The following is a 24045-nucleotide window of genomic DNA, read 5'->3' on the forward strand; positions in this document are numbered from 1 at the left end:
AGCACAGGCTCTGGACGCGCAGTCTCAGCGGCCGTGGCTCACAGGCCCAGCCACTCCGCGGCATGTGGGATCTTCCCGGACCTGGGAACGAACCCGTGTCCCCTGCATTGGCAGGCGGACTCTCAACCACTGCGCCACCAGGGAAGCCCAGATCCTGCATTTTTTAAGGGTGTTACTATTCTCACATTTTGCAGGTTGACTATGTTCAGCTGAGTGGTTCTAGACTGGGGTCTGTTATGAGCTGAATTTTGTCCCTTAAAAACATACGTTGAAGTCCTAACCCCCAGTACCTAGAATGTGACCTTACTTAGAGATAGGAACTTTATAGATATAACTAGTTAAGATGAGGTCATCCTGGGGTAGAGTGAGCTGCTCATTCAAAATGACTGGTGTCCTTAGAAAACACACAGGGAGAACACCATGTGATGACAGAGGCAGGGACTGGAGTGGTGCAGCTGCAATTCAAGGAGTGACAAGGATTGATCAAGGCCCATGCAGCCCCCACCAGAAGCTAGGACAAGGCAAACAAGGATTCTTCCCAGAGTCTCAGAGGGAGCATGGACCTGCCAACACCTTCATTTCAGACTTCCAGCCTCCAGAACTATGAGACAGTAAACTTCTGGTGTTTTAAGCTACTCAGTTTGTGGTACTTTGTTACAGCAGCCCTCAGAAACTAATACAGTATCTCTCATATGGTTGAAGTCACGTCTTGACTGGGGCTGGAACCAACTGAAGGTTCTCTTGGGCTGAATGTCCAAGAGGGCTCCTCACCCACATGGCAGGTACTCACCTGGGTTGATGGGAACTTCTGGGGGCTGGACGGGCATTGTTCTCTCTCTCTCCACACCACCTCTCCATATAGCCAGTTTGGGTTTCCTACCAGCACAGCAATCTCAGGCTAGTTGGACTTTTTACGTGGCTACTAGCTTCCCTGCAAGCGAGTGTTCCAGGAGACCCGGGTAGAAAGGGCAAGACTTCTTTTGACCTAACCTCAGAAGTTACACAGTGTCCCTTTGCTGCGTCCCTTTGCCCAAAAAGTGAGTCACAAGTCCAGCCCAGCAAGGACCTGAAGACCAGGAGGAATGGTTCGTTGTAGGGTCATTTTTGAGAACTGACCAACACAGCACACGAGTTGGAAAAAGTTCTTTAAGGACGTTTGATTTCTAAGGAGTAGAAAGGTTTATGGAAAGTTTTCATTTGCTTTGTGATTTGAGATATCGATGGGAAAGCTATTCTAAAAGTTGAAAATATAGGAGAGAAGAGCTATGAGAGGATAGGATTCAAGATTTAGTTAGAGGGTTCAGCTTTAGACTGTGGGAGAAACACCTCTTTCATTATATCAGGAGAGAAGCAGGTGAGGATGGGTGAAGACACAGCAAATGCCTAGGTGAAGAAAGGGAGGAGGAGGTCAGTATAGAAGTTTCAGCCTGTTGGGAGAGTTCCCATGTATTGGCTTCTAGTGTCTCTCAGTCTGGAGAAGCAAGATTATCTGCTGACACTGATAAGAAATATGATAGGAGAGAGAACTTTGGGAGAATGACATTTTGAAAGAGCCACAGTGGAGAACAGGAAAGAAAGCTGCATACGATCAACACACTCCAAAAGACCCCAACACCTTTTCAGATAAACTCTGCAGCGGTAGGAGTGAAATCCAGGGGGGAGCAGTTGTCTCCTGCTGTCCATGGCATTCTTGGCGACATTTTCTGAGTTTTCCAGCCCTAACAGAAGTCTCTAACATGAACTAGATATTATTTCTGAAATCAAGGTAATGGGAGCTAGAAAGATATGGTCATTGTTTCATAAGTACATTTCATTAAAAATCAGTATCTTGGGCTTCCCTGGTGGTGCAGTGGTTGAGAGTCCGCCTACCGATGCAGGGGACACAGGTTCGCGCCCCGGTCCAGGAAGATCTCACATGCCGCGGAGCAGCTGGGCCCGTGAGCCATGGCCACTGAGTCTGCGTGTCCGGAGCCTGTGCTCCGCAACGGGAGAGGCCACAACAGTGAGAGGCCTGCGTACCACAAGAAAAAATAATAAAATAATAAAATAAAATAAAAAGTCACTTCCCTCCTCCAAAAAAAAATCAGTATCTTTTTATTTGGTAGGCCATAAGAGAAGGGTTAGTGGGGAAGAAAAATGTTTTGAAATAGAGTTCAAGCATCTCATCCAGACATACTTCCAGAATGTCTTACCCTGTTGCTGTGGATGAATTCTCCCCATCTTTCTTCATTTTACTCAGCTGTACTTGGAGTGGGAAATCAAGACCTACGGTATGAAATTTTCTGGCTCAGACAGCACAGGTTAACTGTATCTCATCTCAAAATTGTGGTCACGTTTGGGACATTTTTCTGTGATTGACTTCCTGGGTGTGGGAGAGAGGCAGATCCATTTTTCTTTGTGTTAATTTCAGCTGTAAGTGTGACCATTTTTGTCAATGACCATGGAGTGAGTTTCTGTGATTAGTCATTTAACTGTATGATAATTGCAAGCTAAATAGAGTGTTTACAACAAACCTCTTGCTTAGGAGACAGAGACTATGTCAAATTACAACCTATGAAAACGACATAAATAAAAATTTGCATCTAGAATAGGGCTCTTCATAAAAATTATGAAAAGATTGTGGAATTTTTTATTTGCATTGTATAGTGGCTCCATCACTGACAAATTGTAACTATAGTCCATAATATTTTACATCCAACAATTATTCATCATAACTGCATCTATATCGCTTGATTCATTCTGAAAAGTAACAATCTTGGCAATCACATTGTTTCCCTTATCTTATTAGTGACAAAGTACCATAATGAGCATAACCTTCCAGAATGGATTCACTGATCGAATAAACAAAGCTAGGTCTTGGCACAGGACAGACCATGAAACGATTGGCTTGCCCTTCTGCCTCTTCCTGAGAGCCATAACCATACCACTTCTCTCTGCTGAATGTCCTTGATTCTAACTTGGTTTGGAATTTCAGAAGCATTCATTACTCTTTGTCCCATCATTAGGCAAGAAAAGATCTCTGCCTTTAATCCAAACAGGGAATTCCATGAGAAATTCTCAAAATGAGCATTTTAATTTAAGCTCTTGTGTGTAGGCAATTGCCTGGAAAGATTTTATTTTTTAAATAATCAGAGGAAAAGCTTCACACATCAGGACATTCTCCCTTCTTTTAAAAATCGAAGGGAAAGATTTCAGGGTGCAGTGGCGTCATAGTCAACTATGCCTGCGGGAATTTAAATTTGTCAGTGTACAGACAACATAATTCACCATCTCAAGCTCAGCAAGAGGGACAGGTGCCATTAAGTCTTACAAACTTGGAAGAATAATATTTGTTTCTCTGTAGAGCTGCAATCACTGTTACAGGACTTGTTCTGCCCAATTTCCCCACATGCAAACACATTCCTTGCTTTGAGTGTAGAAATTTCACATCTTTTGCCCTGATCTCAGGGTTTTTCTCATTTCCCTCCTCCCTCTTCTTTTGCTCTTTAAAGGCCAATACTTATTCTGAAAACACTATCCCATTTCTGAATTTAGCAGATTCAATATATCACTAACAACTAAGATGCTTCCATGTGTGTTTCTCAGGGACACCCACAGGTATATTACAATCATAACGTCCTTGAGAGAATTCACAGAAAACATTAATGCATTCATGCTTTAAATTAGCCATTATTGGGTACCAATCGAACACGGACACTGTGCTAGGCCCTAGGCCTCAGGATATGAACTTCTGGGCACAAAGTGGGCATTTAATGTTTACTGAATAAGTAGCAGTGCCTGCTTCCAAGAAACTCCCCATCTAATCTGGGAGGCAGATTTGTACACAGAAAATTAAAATACAATATGATGAGTATTCTAGAATAAGTAGGAATAGCTACAATGGGAGCAGAAGGGAGCGAGTAACCAAGCATGGGGAAGTGGAGAAAGGCCCCGCAGAAGTGATGTGTAGATTAGATTTTGAAAGATGAGCAGGTGTTTATCAGGTGAAAAAGAAGGTTGTGTCTGAGGGCATGTGTGTGAGTGTGAGTGTGTGTGTGTAGAGGAGGGTGAACACAGACATTTCAAGCAAGGGGAACAGCATGTGTAAAAACGTGCGGGTGGAAGTGGTGTGGTAAATTCTGGAAATGGTGTTTACTGCAGCTGGGATCCCGAAGATGTCCAGGTGAGGGGTTGAGGGATAATTAAGAAGAAAGATAGGTGCAAGATATTGAAAGACTCTGTGACCTTCATTTTGGCTTTGCAGGGGAATCAGATGATGGTCTAGTAAGAAAGAGACAACAAATCACATTTTTCAAAAGATAGCTCTGCTAGTTAGATGGGATGGACTAAGTTGAAGAGAATCAGTGGGCATGACAGAGTTCTTTAGAAGACAGTTACCGCCGTCTGGGTGGAGTTGATGATGGCTGAAGAGCTCAGAGCAGGAACCTGGTTTAGAAAACGTTTCCTGAGGAACAGAGCACAGGAGTTGGGACTGAACACATGTGGTAGCAAGTCATTTGGGATCACGAGTGTAAGAGAAACATCCTAAGGTGTAGTGAGTGAAGCATCAAGAGAGAAGGAGCCTGGGTTCCTAAAAGACCCCTTGGAGCAGAGTCCCCATTCCAGCCTTCGACCAGCTCCCTCTGAGCAGTGTTTCTGAAAGTTTAGAAACTGGAAGTTCTGACAGCACCTGGAGGGCTGGGTGAGCCTCTGACTCAGTAGATGTGAGGATATTCTCAAGAATTTGCATTTCTTTAAAAAAAAAAAAAAACAAAATAATGCCATTTGCAGTGACATGGATGGATCTAGAGATTGTAATACTGTGTGAAGTAAGTTAGAGAAAGACAAATATATGATATCGCTTATATGTGGAATCTAAAAAATGGTACAAATGAACTTATTTACAAAACAGAAATAGAGTCAATAGATGCAGAAAACAAACATGGTTACCAGGGGGAAAGGGGATGGGAGGGATAAATTGGGAGGTTGGATTGACATATACACACCACTATATATAAAATAGATAACTAAGAAGGACCTACTGTACAGCACAGGGAACTCTACTCAATACTCTGTAATGACTTATATGGGCAAAGAATCTAAAAAAGAGTGGATATAGGTATATGTATAACTGACCCTCTTTGCTGTTCAGCAGAAACTAATGCAACATTGTAAATCTATACTCCAATAAAAATTAATTTAAAAAATGAAAAAAAAAAACTACAACAAAAAAGAATTTGCATTCCTGACAAGGTCCCAGGTGGTGCGGATACTGCTGCCCTGGAGGTGCACTTTGAGAACCACTGCTCAGGACTATTATGTATTATGTTAGTCATTATGTATATGAGAGAAAAATCAAAGTTATCTTGTTTATGCCATTGTTATTCGGCTGTTATACCAGCCGAACCTGCCAAAGTGACCCGGAAGAGAGAGGGCCTAGGAGACATGAGTTTCTCTGACGGTCATGGGAGGACACCATCTCCCTCATGAAGACCAAGCCTTCCTCTCCCCAGGGCTTTATTCTGAACTGGCCTGCAAGTCTTGAGCTCACTTTCAGTCCACTTAACTAATATTTCTTGAGTGTATGTCAAAGCTTCCCCTAGAGTTACCATTGGGAAGTGGGGGAAGGGTGGGCCTGTTAACTATAATTGGCAGGTCAGGGTGTGGAGCCGATTAGGGAAGATTACAGACGCTCTCTGACAGTGTGCTATGCAGAATACTAGTTTTGCAGAATGTGAATAGGTACGATGTGCAAAAAATGTTTCCTGGGGTAAATAATAGTTTTAAAATCATAGATGAAATAAAGTTAACATTTCATTTATTTCAAGAGAACTCTGTATATATTATTCTCCAAGAATCTCTAAAAGGGGATTGTGCTGTGAAGCACCCACCACCGCCTCGCCCTTTGGTTCTAAAACCAGGAAACCCTTTATTTAGAAGCATCTCAGGGGATGAGTGTTGTGTCAGATAAACGTAGGGAAATGCTGCCTCTGAGTTCTTTGTAGAAGAACTTTACAGCAGTGGCTCCCAAAGAGTAGGTCATTGATTGGCACTGGGTCCGTGACAGAGTTATTTGTGAATCTGTAGCAATATGGAAAACATAAGGACAATGTCGCACTTTACAAAGTTAATGTTTTTTTCAAATTAAAAGTTATCTTTATTTTGAAACTATGTGCTTCCTATGCTTTGGGGGTTAAAATTTTCCTGTTCAGTGAAATGATGGTGGTGGGAGAGATGATCTCTTCTAAAATATTTTTATATGTTTGAAATTAAAATTGGCATCTTTATACCAGACCTTTTGTTTTAGCTTGATTGTATCATACTGTTCGATTCTTAGATATCATCTAATCCAAGCCCAACATTTACAGATGAAGAAAGTGAAGTCCTGAGGCTGATACAAAGAAAATGATAATATGTTTATTATAATTTATGCAAACGCTGTGTGTATTGGAAATGGCCATCCCACCCTCAAGGACTTCATGGCACGTATTTGGGCATTTTGATACCTTTCATAACATTAATTATAATAGGAAGTTGAAAGGTTTGTGCTGTCACAAGCAAAGCATGAAATGTTTAATGAATTGTTGGAAAATTAGAACCAGCAGGATGCCATGTGTCCATTGCAGTATTTTAGTTCTAGGCAAATCCGAGACACATGATTGATTATGATTAATTGTATTTACTTACATAGTTCTTTTTGTGTATATTTCCATCTGCACTGAGAAGGGGTAAAAATTAAGCAGATACCTGGCGATTATTCAAGATCATAGCTAAAATTTTCCATTAATCTTTCAGATCACCCCCATTTATAAAATAATCCTAAAGTTAATCTCTGCATGAAAGCTTCTTTACCTAGAAAAATGAAAGGATTGGACTAATTTTTCTTCTGAAATCCTTCCAGCTATAAATTTCAAGGATTCTATGATTTAACTGGAGTTAAACAATAAATAAGGGCCATGTTAATTAGAGTCTATATTACCTAAACTTCCTCCTTTTTCAGTGATTTATAGGTTACCACAGGAAAATAATGCTTAAGGCAGGTCAGTTATCTATTTTGAAATCATAAAGGAGAAGGAAAAACGTTTGCAAGTAAAGAACACATTGTACTTATATATTGTATACTAGTTTTCAAACTTAAAACATTTATTATGTATTCTGAGATGGGGTATCCATATAATAGACTTACCCACCCAAAGCTTGGCACTTGGCACAGACTGAGATGACTTTTCCTATCTTCCTAAGTCTGTGTTTCTCCAAATGACCATCTGATCAAAGTCACCTGGAAAGTTACTGAAAATAAACATTCCTGGGCACTAACCCTTTAGAGATTCAGATTTAGTAGAGCTGGGTTAGAGCTCAGGAATCTGCATTTTTAATAAGCTCCGCTAAGGGACGCTCATGCACACTTAAATTTAAAAACCACTTTCCCTACAATATAACTTATTGTGCCAGGGACATGATACTTCCAGATGCCCAAACAATAAATAGTAGAACAGGGTCAGAGTAAAAGGGGATTCATGTGACTAAGTCCTGAGAGTTCTTCTTACTTTATTCTAGCCAGTGGCAAGGAATTAGCTGCTGCTCTGTTTCACCCCCTGTCTTATCTGAAAGGTCAACAGATTTTCCACTGGAAGAAGCCTCTTCCTGAAAGTAGCTTTGAAGTCAGTATGGAAGTGAGGGTGGAGGGAAGCAGCAGAGGTTGTGGATTTATTGGGGAAGTACCTTGATTTTTTTTTTTCTCAAAAAAAAATTGAAGGAAACTAAGGGAAACTTAGGGAAACTAAGGTGATAGTATAAACTATACAGATGAATTTAGATGTCATCATGTAAGTACATTTCCAATGAAGATAAAGCACCAGTACACACTTGACAATCCAGTACAACTTAAAACATATACATAAGATTTTAAATAGATAGGAATTTCAATATGCTTTCAGACCTTGCTTTTTCTCTTTTCTTCCATTTTTGAAGTTCACTGTATTCTTGAATGTTGATTTTCTTTTCTTGTTTAAATCCAGTCCACTACTGTGTACAAAGTGCTGTTTCTGCCCTAAGGCTAAGAATGTTCTAGGTGAACTAATCAATTTTTGCCCATTAAGAAAGAGCACTAAAATAAAAAGAATGCTAACCTTTTGATTGATTTGGTACCTGTTTGCTAAATACTTTTTTTTTTAGTGGTACAACACCAAGAGGAGAAGCAGTCTCCTACCTTAAGGAGAGGAAAACTCCCAGGCCCCAGGGAACTGTGTGACATTTGGGGAAAATTTTTCAGATCCTGGAGTATTGATTAACCTTAACGTAACTTGGTGGTAGGGGTGTTATTTTTAATTAGGTCTTTCTAGCCCAAGTTGGAAGATACACGTATTTAAAATGTAAAATAAATGTTTCTGCAAAGCAAACTGAGAAAAAGACGTGTTGTTCAGCTTAACTGAACACCTAACCCAGTGACAGCTTTTGTACGATGCTGTTCAAAATACCTTCCTTCCATTTTCAGACTCTTAGGCTTGTAGAATTGATGGAGTAACTGATTTATTGTGTAGGCTGTGAAGCATCCAACTTGTTATTTCCAGGTTTGGGGTGTTATATGGCTGAACCTGTTGGTAGTGTGTTCTTTTCTAGCGTAACCGTTAAATTAGAGCAGTTCATGAAGAAAAATGACATACGATGTTGAATTTCATGAAATAGGATGTCTCAGCACAAAGAAAATTTTTTCGCATCTGTGGAGTGAGATAAAATAAGACATAGCAGACCAGAGGTCTTCAAGTTGTCAGAAGTTTAAAAAGAGTTTCAAACTACAATGTGTATCCTGCCACAGTTTTCTTCAAGTATGCCGATGGATGTTTTTCCTCAGCTGAACGTATTCCAGACTTAAGAGTGGAATTAAATAGAGAAACTGGATTCAGGTTAAAATCCAGCTTGGCTTAAACCATTCTGTTACTTCCAGCAAGAGAAAAATGACATGTGGATTTACTAAAGTAATAAGCATACCACAGCTGTGTTTAATGCAGTATCATGGTGGCAAGGTCAGAAGTAACAAGAAATTAATCCTTTTTTCTTTTTTCAGGTTTTTGGCCATACAAACCAACCTTCCCCAAGGTAAACGACATTATATTTTTCTGTAATTTGTTGGGAAAATCCAGCATAATTTTATTGGCTTTGAATACATTTTTACTGTTTGGTGTCTCAAAGTCATGAGTGTGACATTCAAATGGTGCCCAGAATTAGGTTTTTATTGGTGGTGTTAGTAATGAAAGCATCCTACGAAAATGGCTTGATGGCTTGACTAAGCAGTGAACCACACACAGAGAGAGAGAGAGAGAGAGAGAGAGAGAGAGAGAGTCTTTTTCTTGCTTGGTCAGACCTTTTATGAGACAGCAGATTCTTCATATCTGTCTCTGATGTTCAAAGACAGAAGGTTTCTTTGTGAGTGACTGTGGAAGAGCCTGCACTGCTCCTAGAACCTACTTTGGAAGAATTCAAAAGCAGAGCTCCCCTGAGCATGGTCCCAGCTCTTTACTTGGCCTCACCCAAGTAAAGAGCTGGGACCACGCTCAGGGGAGCAGGTCCAGCAGGACAGCATTTGCCAAGTTGTTCAACTTTCCAGGAGTATCTATCAAAACCAGCAATTGAAGATGCATTCATCTTGTGAAAGAACGCCATAGGAACCCTTTTTTATTTCATTAGAAAATCAGGATGCATTTGATGTGCACCATCTGGTTTATGAATACAGGAATAAGTTTTTCAAAAAGGCACATTTCCAAGTTCTATGTTTCATATGCTTGGGAAGGAAAAACTCATAAGCAGCTCTATTTTTAATGAGAGCAATGCTAAAGCTAATAAGATTGAGGTGGATTTCCAGTATGTGCCATTTCTCCTAAACTACTACATGTGTTTGTAGTATGTTTGGCAGACTTGTCCTGTTTAGAGGATGGGCTTCCAATTGAAACATTTTAAGTTCTCCATGTGTTAATTGAAAAATAGAAAGAGGCAACATTGTAGCAAAGCAGCTGGCTTCTTAGGTATTAATTATGGTTCTATCCTAAAGTCTATTTTAAATGTATCTCCATTATTTATTATGTTACTTTCAGAAACGGTAAGTTTTCAAATCATAGCGAAAAATCAAGTTAAACTGTACTGTGTATTGAATGCTTTTAAAAAATGGTTTTTTGTATGTAATCACTGTTAATAAACAATAAGCAGTAACTAGACAAGAAAATACAGATTTGCTATTGGTACTCTCTGTTGAGTCCTTAAAATATTTTTTTTATTTAAATAAAAACTAGAGCTCTGGACTGTAGCCATCTCACTAATAGAGTATAGCTCTATATAGGAATGTTTTTGGACCAGAAAAGCTGCTTTAGAGGTATAATGCCTTCAGCTTCATACATAATTTTTAAAATCCTATACAGTAACAAACATGATTTGTGAGGCAATACGTTACACTCCTTAACCTCTCAGTAACTGGAGGCATCTTCTGTATGTATTCCACAAGTCCAGCTCACACACTGATGAAGGAAGCATAATTACATTACAGGCAATCTCATCTAAGGTCATTGCAGTTGTCGCCATCAATCCAATTAAAGAGGATAACCAGCTCTACTGAGTCAGAGCCACAAAGCTTTCTAACTAAGGCCAGGCTCTGGGATATGGGTGTGATTGAGGATTTTGAAAATTTTTATTTGTGAAAAACTGTTGCTTATGAAAATAGCTAACAATGTTGAGAGAGGGGTATAGTCAGGAGAGGTTGAATATTGGTAGAATTTTTTTCCGTTTGCTAATAAACTTCTTATTTCTAAACACATAAATCAGTGTAGATTCTCAACTTCAGAGCTTTAGGCCACATAAAATCTTTATGGAAAGGTTAACAAAGCATTACAGCATCATAATGGTCCACTGTACCCATCTGGCATCTCCTTCTAAATTGGCCCTCCATCCCATTATTTCTTCAGAGACCTTCTGTGTTGTTCCCCTTAAAGATACAGTGCACTATTTCCTGTCTTTGCACTCCATGGAAGGAAGTGAGCTTGAGTAGCACCTCCCTGGAAGCTCTTGCACTGGTTTATGTGGGGTCAGTGTGAGTGCCAATATGGTGTATCAGTAAGAATTACAGAGGCATAATGGCACGTGAAGATGATGCACATCTAAAAGACTTCACCTGTCTGTATGGTCCAGACCAGAATACAGGCATACCTCATTTTATCGTACTTTGCTTTATTGCACTTCACAGATATTGCATTTTTTACAGATTGAAGATTTATGGCAACCCCATGTCCAGCAAGTCTATCACTGTCATTTTTCCAACAGCATTTGCTCACTTCATATCTCTGTGTCACGTTTTGGTAACTCTCACAATATTTCAAACTTTTTCATTCTTATTATATTTGTTATAGAGATCTGTGATCAGTGATCTTGGATGTTATTATTGAAATTGTTTCAGGGCACCAAGAACTGCGCCCATATAAGAGAGCAAACTTAATCGATAAATGTTGTGTGTGTTCTGACTGCCCCACTGACTGGCTTACCCCAGTCTCTCTCCCTTTCCTCCAGCCTCCCTATTCCCTGAGACACACATTGTTGAAATTAGGCCAGTTGATAACCCTACAATGGCCTCTAAGTGTTCAAGTGAAAGGAAGAGTTGCACATCTTTCCCTTTAAATCAAAAGCTAGAAATGATTAAGCTTAGTGAAGAAAGCGTGTCAAAAGCAGAGCTAGGCCAAAAGCGAGGCCTCTGATGCCTAACAGTTAGCCAAGTTATTAATGCAAAGGAAAAGTTCTTGAAGGAAATTAAAAGTGCTACTCCAGTGAATGATAAGAAAGTAAAACAGCCTCACTGCTGATATGGAGAAAGTTTTAGTGGTCTCGGTAGAAGATCAAACCAGCCACAACATTCCCTTAAGCCGAAGCCTAATCTAGAGCAAGGCCCTAACTCTCTTCAATTCTATGAAGACTGAGAGGTGAAGAAGGTGCAGCAGGAAAGTTTGAAGCTAGCAGAGGTTGGTTCATGAGGCTTAAGGTAAGAGGCCATCTTCATAACATTCAAACAAGGTGACGCAGCAAGTGCTGATGTAAAAGCTGCAGCAAGTTAATCCAGAAGATCTAATTGAGATCATTAATGAAGGTGGTACACTAAGCAACCAACTTTCAATGTAGATAAACATCCTTATATCGGAAGAAGGTGCGATCTGGGACTTTCATGGCTAGAGAGGAGAAGTCAGCGCTTGGCTTCAAAGCTTCAAAAGACAGGCTGACTCTCTTGTTAGGGCTAATATGTGGCTGGTGACTTTAGTTGAAGTCGGTGCTCGTTTACCATTCTGAAAATCCTAGGGCCCTTAAGAATTATGCTAAATCTGCTCTGCCTGTGCTGTGTAAATGGAACAAAGCCTAGGTAAAAACACATTTGTTTACAACATGGTTTACTGAATATTTTAGGCCCACTGTTGAGGCTACTGCTCAGCAGAAAAGATTCCTTTCAAAATATTACTGCTCATTGACAACGCATCCAGTCACCCAGAGCTCTAACGGAGATGTACCACGAGATTCATGTTGTTCTTATGCCTGCTAACACAACATTCATTCTGCAGCCCATGGATCAAGGAGTAATTCTGACTTTCAAGTCTTATTCTTTAATAAAAACATTTTGTAAGGCTATAACTGCAAGAGATAGTGATTCCTCTGATGAATCTGGGCAAAGTAAATTGAAAACCTCCTGGAAAGGATTCACTATTCTAAATTCCATTAAGAACATTCATGATTCATGGGAAGAGGTCAAAATACGCACATTAACAGGAGTTTGGAAGAAATTGATTCCAACCCACATGGATGACTTTGAAGGGTTCAAGACTTCAGTGGAGGAAGTAACTACAAATGTGGTGGAAATATCAAGAGAACAAGCATTAGAAGTGGAGCCTGAAGCTGTAAATGAATTGTTGCAATCTCGTGATAAAACTTCAACAGATGAGGATTTGCTTCCTATGGATGAAGAAATAAAGTGGCTTCTTGAGATGGAATCTACCCCTAGAGAAGATTCTGTGAAGACTGTTGAAATGACAACAAAGGATTTAGAATATTACATAAACTTAGTTGATAAAGCAATGACAGGGTTTGAGAGGATTGACTCCAATGTTGGAAAAAGTTCTGTGGTGGATAAAATGCTATCAGACAACATTGCATGCAACAGAGAAATTGCTCATGAAAAGAAGAATCAATTGATACTACAAACTTCATTGTCTTATTTCAAGAAATTGCTGCAGCGTCCCCCCCCCCCAGCCTTCAGCCACCACCTCCCTGATAGGCCAGTAGCCATCAACACCAAGGCAAGACCCTCACCAGCAAAAAGATATGGCTTGCTAAAGGCTCAGGTGATAGAATTTTTTATCAATAAAGTATTTTTAAATGAAGGTACGTACATTGTTTTTTTATACATAATACTATTGCACACTTAAGAGACTACAGTATAATATAAACACAACTTTTACATCACTGAGAAACCCAAAAATTCATGTGACTCACTCTGTTGCAGTATCTACTTGATTGCAGTGGTCTCGATCTGAACTGGCAACATCTCCATGGTATGCCTGTGTGAGCCTTGGGTATAGGATTTAGAGAACCGGAAATGAGAATGATGTCACTCACTGTGTCTAAGATTGAGAAAGGGCCCAAAGAGGGATTGTATATGCCTGAATTGGATGATGTACTACTAGGTCAAGATACTGGTGCTTTCTTGGTGGTTATTTATGTATGAAGAGGACGTAGGAGATAAACTTCTGAGTCAGGGGTGGAAGGGGAACATTTGCTGTCTAATATCAGTGGCCCGCTTAGTCACCACTCAGCATTCTTTTCCACACCCTGGCTTTTCTCTTCTATATGTGGAACCTTCCACCTGCCTTGATTATTTCCTTCTCATGTGTTTTTCATGTTCTCCCTCAGCTACCCACACTCCTTATCACACTTGGATGCCTCTTCTCTTTGTCCATGTAGGTGCTTCCAATCCTACTTTAGAACTTAACCTTTTTCAGAGAACCAATTCACCTAGAAGAGGAAGAGGGGGCAGAGAAAGGACTTGGTAGAAGGGGAGCTGGGCCTAGTTTTATATTCCACTCCCAACCAGCCCTGTGATACTGAACAAGTCACCAAAGCTAGCTGAGGCCCAGTTTCCTCATCTGTAAAATGAAGTTGTTAACTTGTATCCTACTGACCTCACTGTAAAGAGTATCTCAAACAAAATTATAAATGTGGAAAAAGCTCTTCATAATATATAAAATTCCACACATATATGAGGGATTGTATATGCATAGATTTGCTGTTATTAAACCCAGTCCATTCCCTTCTGTGGATTCCCCCAGCTCTTGCAATTTAAATGGTACTTCTTACAGTAACCTGCTTTTATCCCTTAGTATGTTGTTTCTGCATTTCTGTTTCCTATTGAGTGTTTAAGAAGCCTGAAGGCTGCCACCTTGTTGCTTGCTTCTTTTCTTTCGTTTAATTTGTTCTCTGACTCCCTGCCACAGGATGATCTGTTGAGGGATTGTGTAGTGTTTGTTCTCTCCTTAGTTTTTCTCCCACCACTGCAAGCATATCACCCAGCTTGGTCTGGAAGAAAACATGCTGCAGTAACAAAATAAGCACATAAAGGACCAGTGTCGGAACGGAGGGCCAGAGGCCCTCCCTGATGCTTTGGCAATGATTAAGACCATGGCCAGATGCTGGGAGATGAGGGAGGAGGAAGCCTCAATACCAACTGAGATTGGATTTCTTATCTGTCTGGTAAAATGGAAATCAGGAACCAAATTAACTTGATTCTTTTTAAATGAAGAAATAGGATATTTCTTGCCCATCTGAGCTTGTGGACTAAAGCTTTACATAAAGAACTGCTCAACATATAATTATTATTAAAGAACATAATTTCTGGGGCTTCCCTGGTGGTGCAGTGGTTGAGAGTCCGCCTGCCGATGCAGGGGACACGGGTTCATGCCCCGATCTGGGAAGATCCCACATGCTGCGGAGCGGCTGGGCCTGTGAGCCCCGCAATGGGAGAGGCCACAACAGTGAGAGGCCCGCGTACCGCAAAAAAAAAAAAAAAAAAAAAAAAGAACATAATTTCTAAAAAGATTCTAGAACCCATCTGGTTGGGGAAAAAAGTAAAGCATTGAGAAAAAAATAGAGCCTAGAAACTCTTGATCTACTTAATTTCTTAGGCATAGAGGTGGATACCCTTTCCACTGTTTGTTTAAAGATAACTAAACAAGAACGCTAATAATTTCAATGAAAACAATAGAAGAAAATAGTCTTGGAGAGCTACTGAAACTTGAAATTTGGTGGTAGTGAATTAGCTGTTATGAGTATTTGTGATTTCTGCTGACAAATAATATACATTAAACTTAGAATGTATGTTTGTTTTATTTGAAAATCTGAGGGTAATTTGTTGGATTCTTTCTTTTTTTCAGACTCTAGGATCCACCCTTGGTGGATTTTATGACAGGGACCTTAAAATGGAGTAGATATAAGGAAACATGGACTGTAATAATCATCTATTGCTGTGTAACAAATTACCCAGACACTTAGCAGCTTACAGCAACATGCACATATTATCTCACATAGTTTCTGAGGGCTGGGAGTCTAGAAGCAGCTTGGATCAAGGTCTCACAAGGCTGCAGTCAAGGTGTGAGTCCTGCAGTCACTTCCACAGTGGCTCATTAACATGGCTGCTGGCCCCGGGGCCTCAATCCCTCATTACTAGGACGGTCCATAGATTACTTGAGTATCCTCGAGACTTTGCAGCTGACTTCCCCCAGAGTGAGTGATCTGAGATAAAGAGAAAGTGAGAGAAAAAGAACGAAAGAAGCCCGAGAGGTATTTTTTCTCGTACCATCCAATTGGGTATCCAGCAATTCAATTCAATTCCGACAGCAACTCCTGGAGTTAGTGAAAGCTTCATAGTTATAGGACTCAGTCCCACAAGACTGTCTCCACTTCAGATGTCTGGCTATCCATATTTCTGCCCATCCAGCTGTAAATTCAGCGGTTCCCATGATCCCCCCCTCAGGTTCAGTCATTTGCTAGAATGACTCACAGAACTCAAGAAGGTGCTTTACTTACTATTACTCATTTATTAGAAAGGATACAACTCAGGAATAGCCTAGTGGAAGAGACGCATTAGGAGAAAATACCCTGGGAGGGAGTGGCAGGGTATGGAACTTCCACACCCTTTCCAGGCACACCACCCTTGAAGCACACCAGTATACTCACAAACCCCATTGTTTATGGGTTTTTAGGGAGATTTCATTTAGTCGGCATGATTGGTTAACTTAACTTAATCATCAGCAATTAACTTAATCTCCATTCCCTCTCTCCTGGAGGTTGGGGCTTGGGGCTGAAAGTTCTAAGCTTCTAATGAAGCCTTGTTCCTTCTCATGACCAGCCCCCATCCTGAAGCTATCTAGGGTCTGCCAAAGAGTCATCTCCCTGGAACAAAAGACACTTCAGTCACCCATATCACTCAGGAAATTCTAAGGGTTTTAGAAGCTTTGTGCCAGGAACCAGGGACAAAAACCAAATACCTTTTATGATCTAGTTTCAGAAGTAACATACCATCACGTGTGCTGTTTTCTGTTGGTCACACACACCCACTGACAGAGCATGCGGGGAACGACACAGGGGCCTGGGTACCAAGAGGCAGGGATTCGGAAAACTTGCTGGAGTCTAACATCACATCTGCTGCGATTTTTCTTCCTTTAGCTACAGATGTGTCAAGGAAATATGGTGTCCCCTTGACTGTGGTTTGAATTCGATCGATAATGTGATTTCTTACCTAGAGATGATATAGTATCCATTCATTTTACTAACCTCTTGGTGGCCCTTGAACATGCGAGCTGTTGAAATAAGTCTTCTTGTGATCCTCACTAGAATTCTCAAGGCCTAACAATGGTCCGTGTGTCCAGCTCAAGCTTCTGAGGGTCGCATCTGGCAATGGAAAGGTCACTAGGCACAAAACTTGGGATCTGGGCTCTGGTTGTGCCTTGACCTCAGTTTTTCCATCTCTAAAATCTAAGAGTCAAGGGATGGCCTACATTGCACCACCTAGTGCTAAAATGTGTGCATTTCTAAGAAGGCTCGAAGAAAATTGCTTAAATCAAGTGATAAGGATTGCATCAGATGAGGTCAAGGGCATTGGAATATGTTTTGTTGATTTGAGGGGAATAAGATCTTACATTTCTTTTTCTAAAAGTATATTAAAATCATATATGACTCCCCCTGTCAGTCAATCACATCCTCTAACTGACCCTCCAAATGGTATCTCTAGCATGACATTTTGGAATTGGCTGGTGTGGATGGATCACAGATCATCAAACAACCTTATACATTTGTCACAACCTTTCCTACACTCTCAACTTAAAGCTCTAGGAACTGAGGCCCAGAAAGGTTAAGACACTGCCGTGGGGCTGCAAAGCAAGATATTGACCGCAGCAGATTGCGTTAGAGAACACCTAAATCCTTGTCTCTTTCTACATATTAACTATACTGAGCAGTTGGCGTATTTTTCCTCTATTACCAGAAGTAAATATCTGTTTATCTTTTATTTAAAACAAACACACATGTCAAGAAGTAGAGCATTATTGGTTTCAAAGGGAAAGTGCCAATGTGTTTAAAAACATATTTTCATTGAACAGTACAGACTTAATTAAGAAGTAGTTCCGGATTTTGTAAATCTTGCAAATGAGAACTCTTGTTCTTATGAGAAGCAGTTTCTTTGGAGAATCATGCAATATGGCCTTATAGTCTATTTATCTTGTTGTGTTTGGTGTTGATGAAGCACTGGCAGGGGTTCTCTGGCATTTCTTAGAGGAGAGAGGAGCTGGTGCTGGATGAGGAGTGAACGCAGTCAGGCAGAAGGCCTGGGGGAGAGGCCAGGCTTATGCTGGGCTTCTACGAAGCATTCCTCTGGTCACTTTGTTTTCCTGTCTCTTCTCTTTGTTCCTTTCTTATCCCTTTTCAGGACTCTGTACTGTCTTTGTTATAACTGAGGTCATAATTTGGCCTCAGAGTGTAGTATACTCTCAGTTCTCAAGATTATTATTTAAAAGTTTCCAGCTGGGCTTCCCTGGTGGTGCAGTGGTTGAGAGTACGCCTGCCGACGCGGGGGACGCGGGTTCGTGCCCCGGTCCGGGAAGATCCCACATGCCGCGGAGCGGCTGGGCCCGTGAGCCATGGCCGCTGAGCCTGCGCGTCCAGAGCCTGTGCTCCGCAACGGGAGAGGCCCCAACAGTGAGAGGCCCCCGTACCGCAAAAGAAAAAAAAAAGTTTCCAGCTTACATATAAACAAAAATTCTTCTCTTTTTGCAGTCAAGATAATATTATTCTGGAATGGCTCATTTGGGTGCCAGATGGGCGTAGACTTGGATTCTCGGCCATTTCCTTAAACGGGCATTATGGCAATTTACTTAGATGATTTAAAGGATGTCAAACTCTTCATTCCATAGATTATTGATTCATAAACTTCTCTTCCTGATGCTCTGTCACTAGCCATTATCTTTCCTAGATTAATCTAATTACCTGATAATGACCAAGAACTAGACTAACTATATATATTAGGGCTGGTTTTACTTGTAGAGGAATTTTCAGCTGTAAATTTTAGCAATAGAATACGAACTTCCCCCTTACCGCTTTTGGAAAGAGAAAACAGTTCTACAATACCTGATTTGCTAGATTTCTATTAAAATTGCAGAGTTACCAACTATTGTCTAGAAGGAAGGAGGCCACTTTTTTGTTTTCTCTCCATTATTCTCTTAATAATGTATTTTCCCATAGTTAAATAACAGTGTGTCAAGAACTTATAAGCATCAAATAACTTCCTATATTTTGGTATGAACATCCATATTATTATTACCTATAAATGTATATTATTTACAAAGTAGAGATGTATAACTCTTATGTCAGATTTTCTTTGGATCCACACTCAACAAAATATATCCTGCAAAAATCAATATTTCACTTACCTGACGTATGTATATTTAAACCATACTTTCAGCACCTTGTGTGTTTCTGGTACAATTAAATGAACATTCATATGTTGAATTGTTTTCCCTTTGAAATCCATGGTAATCTCTAATAATTTCCTAAAGGAAAAACTATAAATTGATGAAAATAATGATAAACACATTTACTCCTAGAATTATTACAAACACTCTGCTTTTGTTTAGCCTGTATTCATATAGTTTATTGTGGTTCACGCTTTCAAAAGAAAATTAGGCAAATAGTGAAGGATTTGATGTGTTCTTCCTATCGTCAGTAAAGGCCCATAAACACTAAATGCAACAGTTTAAAATTGTATTGTGAATTTTCACTGACGTTAGACTTGAAGTGTTTAAGTGCCTGCACTAGTTGTTCTGCTGATTTGGATTGTGTAACACAGAGAAGAACAGAGTAGCCATAAGATTAGTGACTGTCCCTTATGCATCTATGTTATCTGCACAATCCATCACATAGAGCTTAAAAAGTAAAACTTTAAATAAACAAAATAAAAAGGCATAGAGGGAGGGAGGGTGAGCGTATACCATACTGCAGCAGGAAAAACCATGTTGAGATACATATTTGGGGCATAATTCACTAGTTTATTGTTACCATCATATTCCTGTGTATACAGAGCTTGATCTAAAGTACAAATACCAGCTTAAAAACAAAACGCAGAAGCCCTTTTCAGAGCCCATTTTATCAGTCTCTTCCTATTTGAGTATGCATTAGCATAGCTGCCCCTCTGTTGACTAATGACTCTCTTAAATACTTGAAGGTAAATATGCAGGTCTTAATTGACCCCAAAGGAGGTCTTTGAAGTTCACTGCTTCTAAAATGTATTTAAAATTGAAGTCTTTCTGCACTAAAATGGCATAGGTATGTGATATGTAAATCATAGGACTTAACTAAATCTTAACACCCATAGCCCCATTAACCTGGCTCAGCCCCCTACAGGAACTCTGGTATGCTGTAAATTTCCGCCTTCCCCAGTCCTGCTGGGAGTTCCCAGGCAGTACCTCACGTGTGCTCAGGAACACCTTTCACAGCACATGTATTTACTTGAAGCTCCACCAGGGATGACCCCACCTCCCACTACCTGCTGCTGCCCCTACTGTTCTCATGGTCCCAACTGCCTTTTACAATAGACATTGTACATATGTTGTGTTCTGCCTAATGGCCTTGTCTTTCTTGCTGCCCTGTCTGACCTGATCATTGTGTCCTGGTGGCTACTTTGAAAATATCCAGACTGTCCCATAGCTCACCGTTCAGTAAGAAGAATGGATTTCCTCTGTAGTTAAGAGAGGTCCTAAAGAAGTGCGGCTTGAACCCCAGTGACTTAGTTTAGATTCTTTCCATTTTAGCTTCCAGTCCCCACTTTCCCCAGGACCTGGCTATGTTTCCAGGATTCTGGGTCAGAGACTGATTGGAGTCAGAGACCCCACACCGTGGGCAGACTCCCTGCTTCTCACCAATACCCAAGACTTTTACATGAGTAAGAGCATCTCAACTGAGTCCCTCCTCCATTAGGATGGGTTCTTTCCAGGAAAAAATTTAGTGTCACTGCCAGCCTACCCCTACTAGACTTATACCGGGTCACCATGTAAGTTCAGCACCCATTCCGACAGTGGGTTCACCTTTAACCACATCCCCCATCCCAAGAAAAACTTTGGGTTCCACATGAACTAATGTTTCTTGTATCTTCACTTACAGCGTGATAAAGATTTGCAGACATGTCTGAACCTTAGCAGTGGGGAGTAACAGGCTGGGGCTCAAGCTACATCCCCTCCACAATGTACACTTACAGTTTTTACTGTTTTGAAAAATTTCCATAATCTGCTTCCTTCCTAGATTTATTATCTTATTCATAGTACAATAATTTATTCTTGGTACAATTTTTCTTTGAATCTTAATAGCAATTCCCTGTGCTGAAATATTAAAAAGGAAAGTTTTTCAGCATTTACTTATTTTTCTACGGCTAAAGAATATAGTTAATAAACTACAGAAATGCCTGATATGATTGTTTCCAATGTAGGGCGCAGAATGAAAGAAAGCAGGATGGGGAAAGGAAACAGATACACATATAGCTCACTTCAAAGTGGATTAAGTTATTTAAGGAATGACTTTATGTTATATGGCAGCTACAAAGATCTTAAAACAGCTAGATGTGTTCAGAACATATGTCTTTATATGGCAAATGGCACACAGATGACTGAGGTTCTGTCGTCATTCCTTATGTATGCGGTACCTGAGTGAAAGCATATAAACCCCATCATAATGGAAGCAACAGCAAAGGCACCTGTGTCAAGGTTGCATATGATTGATTCACCTACCCACCACAGCCTTCCTACACACACACACACACAAATGCACGCACACACATACACACAGAGAAGAGTACAGAACTTTGCTTCAGAATTTAAGATACCACAGTCTTTGCACTACTCTACATTTCAGCTGCAAGATAACTTCCCTTTTTTACATCCTAAATATCTAACAGTAAAAAAATGATTCCGCAATGACAATGGTATGTTTTTATGGCAAAATTATATGTGTTAAATTATTTCAATAAGTTTTTAATGACATGGGAAAATATTCAAGCTCAAACATTGAAAAACCAAATTACAAAACTTTATATACAATACAATGAACGTGTGTGTGTGCATGCATGTTTATACATATGAAATACATGACATGCTTATCATTAGGCTGATGTCATTACAGGAGATTTTTAAAGTGTATTTTTCCTGTATGGTCTGTATTTTCTGTAGTGAGCATATATTAGATAAAAGAAAAATGGGACGCTATATAGGAAACTAACTCTTATAATAGAACAGTGTTTACAGATAGTTAAGATGCATAGGTTATTGCAAAAGCCACAGTCCTGGAGTGCTACGAAACGCATTAAATAGTTTCTGAGGAAGGAAAGTTCATCCAATAAGAGCCACTAAGGTGAAAGTTCAGAAATCAATAGTCAAAATGTTATGTTTTCAGAAGAGGCTGTGGTGTGGATTAAGCTCAGGTAAAGTAACCACCTTTCAGGGGAGCCAGAGCAAGAAGGGGCATATATGTAAGAGCTGCTTGCTAGTGGCGTGAGGAAAGGGGGCAAGAATAAAGACGTAGGATGAAAGCAGAGCGTGAGCGAGCAAAGAGGAAACGAGGGGGAATTGGAAGCAGGGATGGGAGTTTCTGCCCTTAGCCTTGTCCTCGGTTTAGGTAATCTTGTCTGTGGACCTGGAATTAGCTGGCTGAGAGTTGAAGCTGATTGTTAAGCATTGGAATGCAATGTTCTTGAGAGAATGTTACACCGAGTACCAATTTTATAACAAAACACTTCCCTTTATGCTGTCCTTGTGGCCGTATCATTGTCCCTTTGCATGTTTGGATTGGTAATAGACTCCTCTAAAGAACTGAAAGCGAATTGAATTATGGTGACCAAACCTCAAGGCTCACAGTGACTAAGACAGACCTTTCTACTGAGAAAATAAGCATTTTTGAAAATAAAATACATAAACAATGCGATCATCAGGTCTTGCCTACCTAAACAGAAGAAATTCAATGTATTTCTTCCTTTGGGGCAAAGTTAACACAATAAACGTTCACGTTGGAGAGTAATGCCCTTAAACATTGGTGCGGTATGAAAAGCTCTTGTCCAGAATGATTCCAGGAGGGCTACGCTTGTGGACACCTTGTATTCCTTTCCATGGCTATTACTTCTTTTCTTTAATTTCCTGGCTCTCTGCTGCCCTTTCTCACTGTCTCCAAGCCCCCAAGCCCTCCTCATTTGCCCTTTGCATTGTGCCTGGTTTGGAAACTGCTGGTCAGCACTGTGTCACAGAACATGGGCCCTGGAGCTGTTGCGGGTAAAAGGCATGGGCTTTAGCACTCAGACTTTTATAAAGACTGTTTTGACAACACAGAGGCTTTTTGCTTTTTTTTTTTTTTTTTTTTGCGGTATGCGGGCCTCTCACTGTTGTGGCCTCTCCCGTTGCGGAGCACAGGCTCCGGACGCGCAGGCTCAGCGGCCATGGCTCACGGGCCCAGCCGCTCCGCGGCATGTGGCATCTTCCCAGACCGGGGCATGAACCTGCGTCCCCTGCATCGGCAGGCGGACTCTCAACCACTGCGCCACCAGGGAAGCCCTCCTTTTTGCTTATTTTTTACTTTTCTCTTTTGTTGTGCAGAATTGAGATTGACAAATATGTGGCTTCTTGTAAGTGAAGGGATGCTCAAACCATTGTTCTCTCAGCAACTTGCTACAAATCTGGAACTTCTACAACTTCTTTTCTGGAACTTGGAGTTATAAAAACCTCAAAATGCTAACAGAGAGTGTACAATGCAAAACACATTGTAGAGCTGATGCAAGTGTGTTTATGAGACACATAGATAATGTTGTTTCATGGCAGTGAATTGTAAGCTATATGGAGTCTAAAACTACAGATTATTTCTTTTTCCATTATTTTAGGGAGAAAGAATGCCACCGACTATTCTAAAATCTAAGGAACATAGAAAATGTACATCTATGTAAAACAGAGCTAGATAACTGGCTATAAGCATAGCACTGAGGAAGCTCTACCCCACCACTCCACCCCTCACCCTCACCCCACCTCACACCACCACCAGCACACACACTTGGCATAATAAGCAGATTGCATCCCATCTAGCTCTGGCCTACTCCTTCCGTTGTTGGGGGTGGAAGGAGGTCTTTGAGCCTCATTTATTCATTCATTAGGAAATGTTTTAAGTTTCTACTATATTTTATCACTGTTTTAATTAATATGTCATTCATTCATCATCAAATATTTATTGAGCTCTTCTATGTGTCAGGCACCTCTCCAGGTGCTGGGCATACAGCAGTGAACAAGACAGACAAGGTATTTTCTCTCAGGAGCTTAAATCTATTGGGGGAAGACAGCAAAACAAAAATACATTCATAATACAAAAATGCTAGGTAGTGCTCAGTTTGGATGGGTAACACCTGGCCTTTACCATTGTGGTGCTTACAGGATATGTTGTATGAAAGAAGATGCTATGAATGCAATATATCTGGACCATTAAGAG

General features: G+C 40.4%; 1 protein-coding gene across 9 annotated transcripts in view; it reads left to right on the plus strand.

The window, feature by feature from the left end:
• Positions 1–24045, plus strand: part of SEMA6D (semaphorin 6D) — a 584591-nt gene that overhangs the window by 391515 nt on the left and 169031 nt on the right. For all 9 annotated transcript variants that reach the window (XM_067745918.1, XM_067745947.1, XM_067745962.1 and 6 more), the window contains exon 4: positions 9044–9075. The gene's annotated coding sequence lies outside the window, so the exon portion shown is untranslated. The remainder of the gene's footprint in view (positions 1–9043; positions 9076–24045) is intronic.

The sequence above is a fragment of the Pseudorca crassidens genome, chromosome 1 (assembly GCF_039906515.1).
Source record: "Pseudorca crassidens isolate mPseCra1 chromosome 1, mPseCra1.hap1, whole genome shotgun sequence".
In the NCBI taxonomy this organism is placed as follows: Eukaryota; Metazoa; Chordata; class Mammalia; order Artiodactyla; family Delphinidae; genus Pseudorca; species Pseudorca crassidens.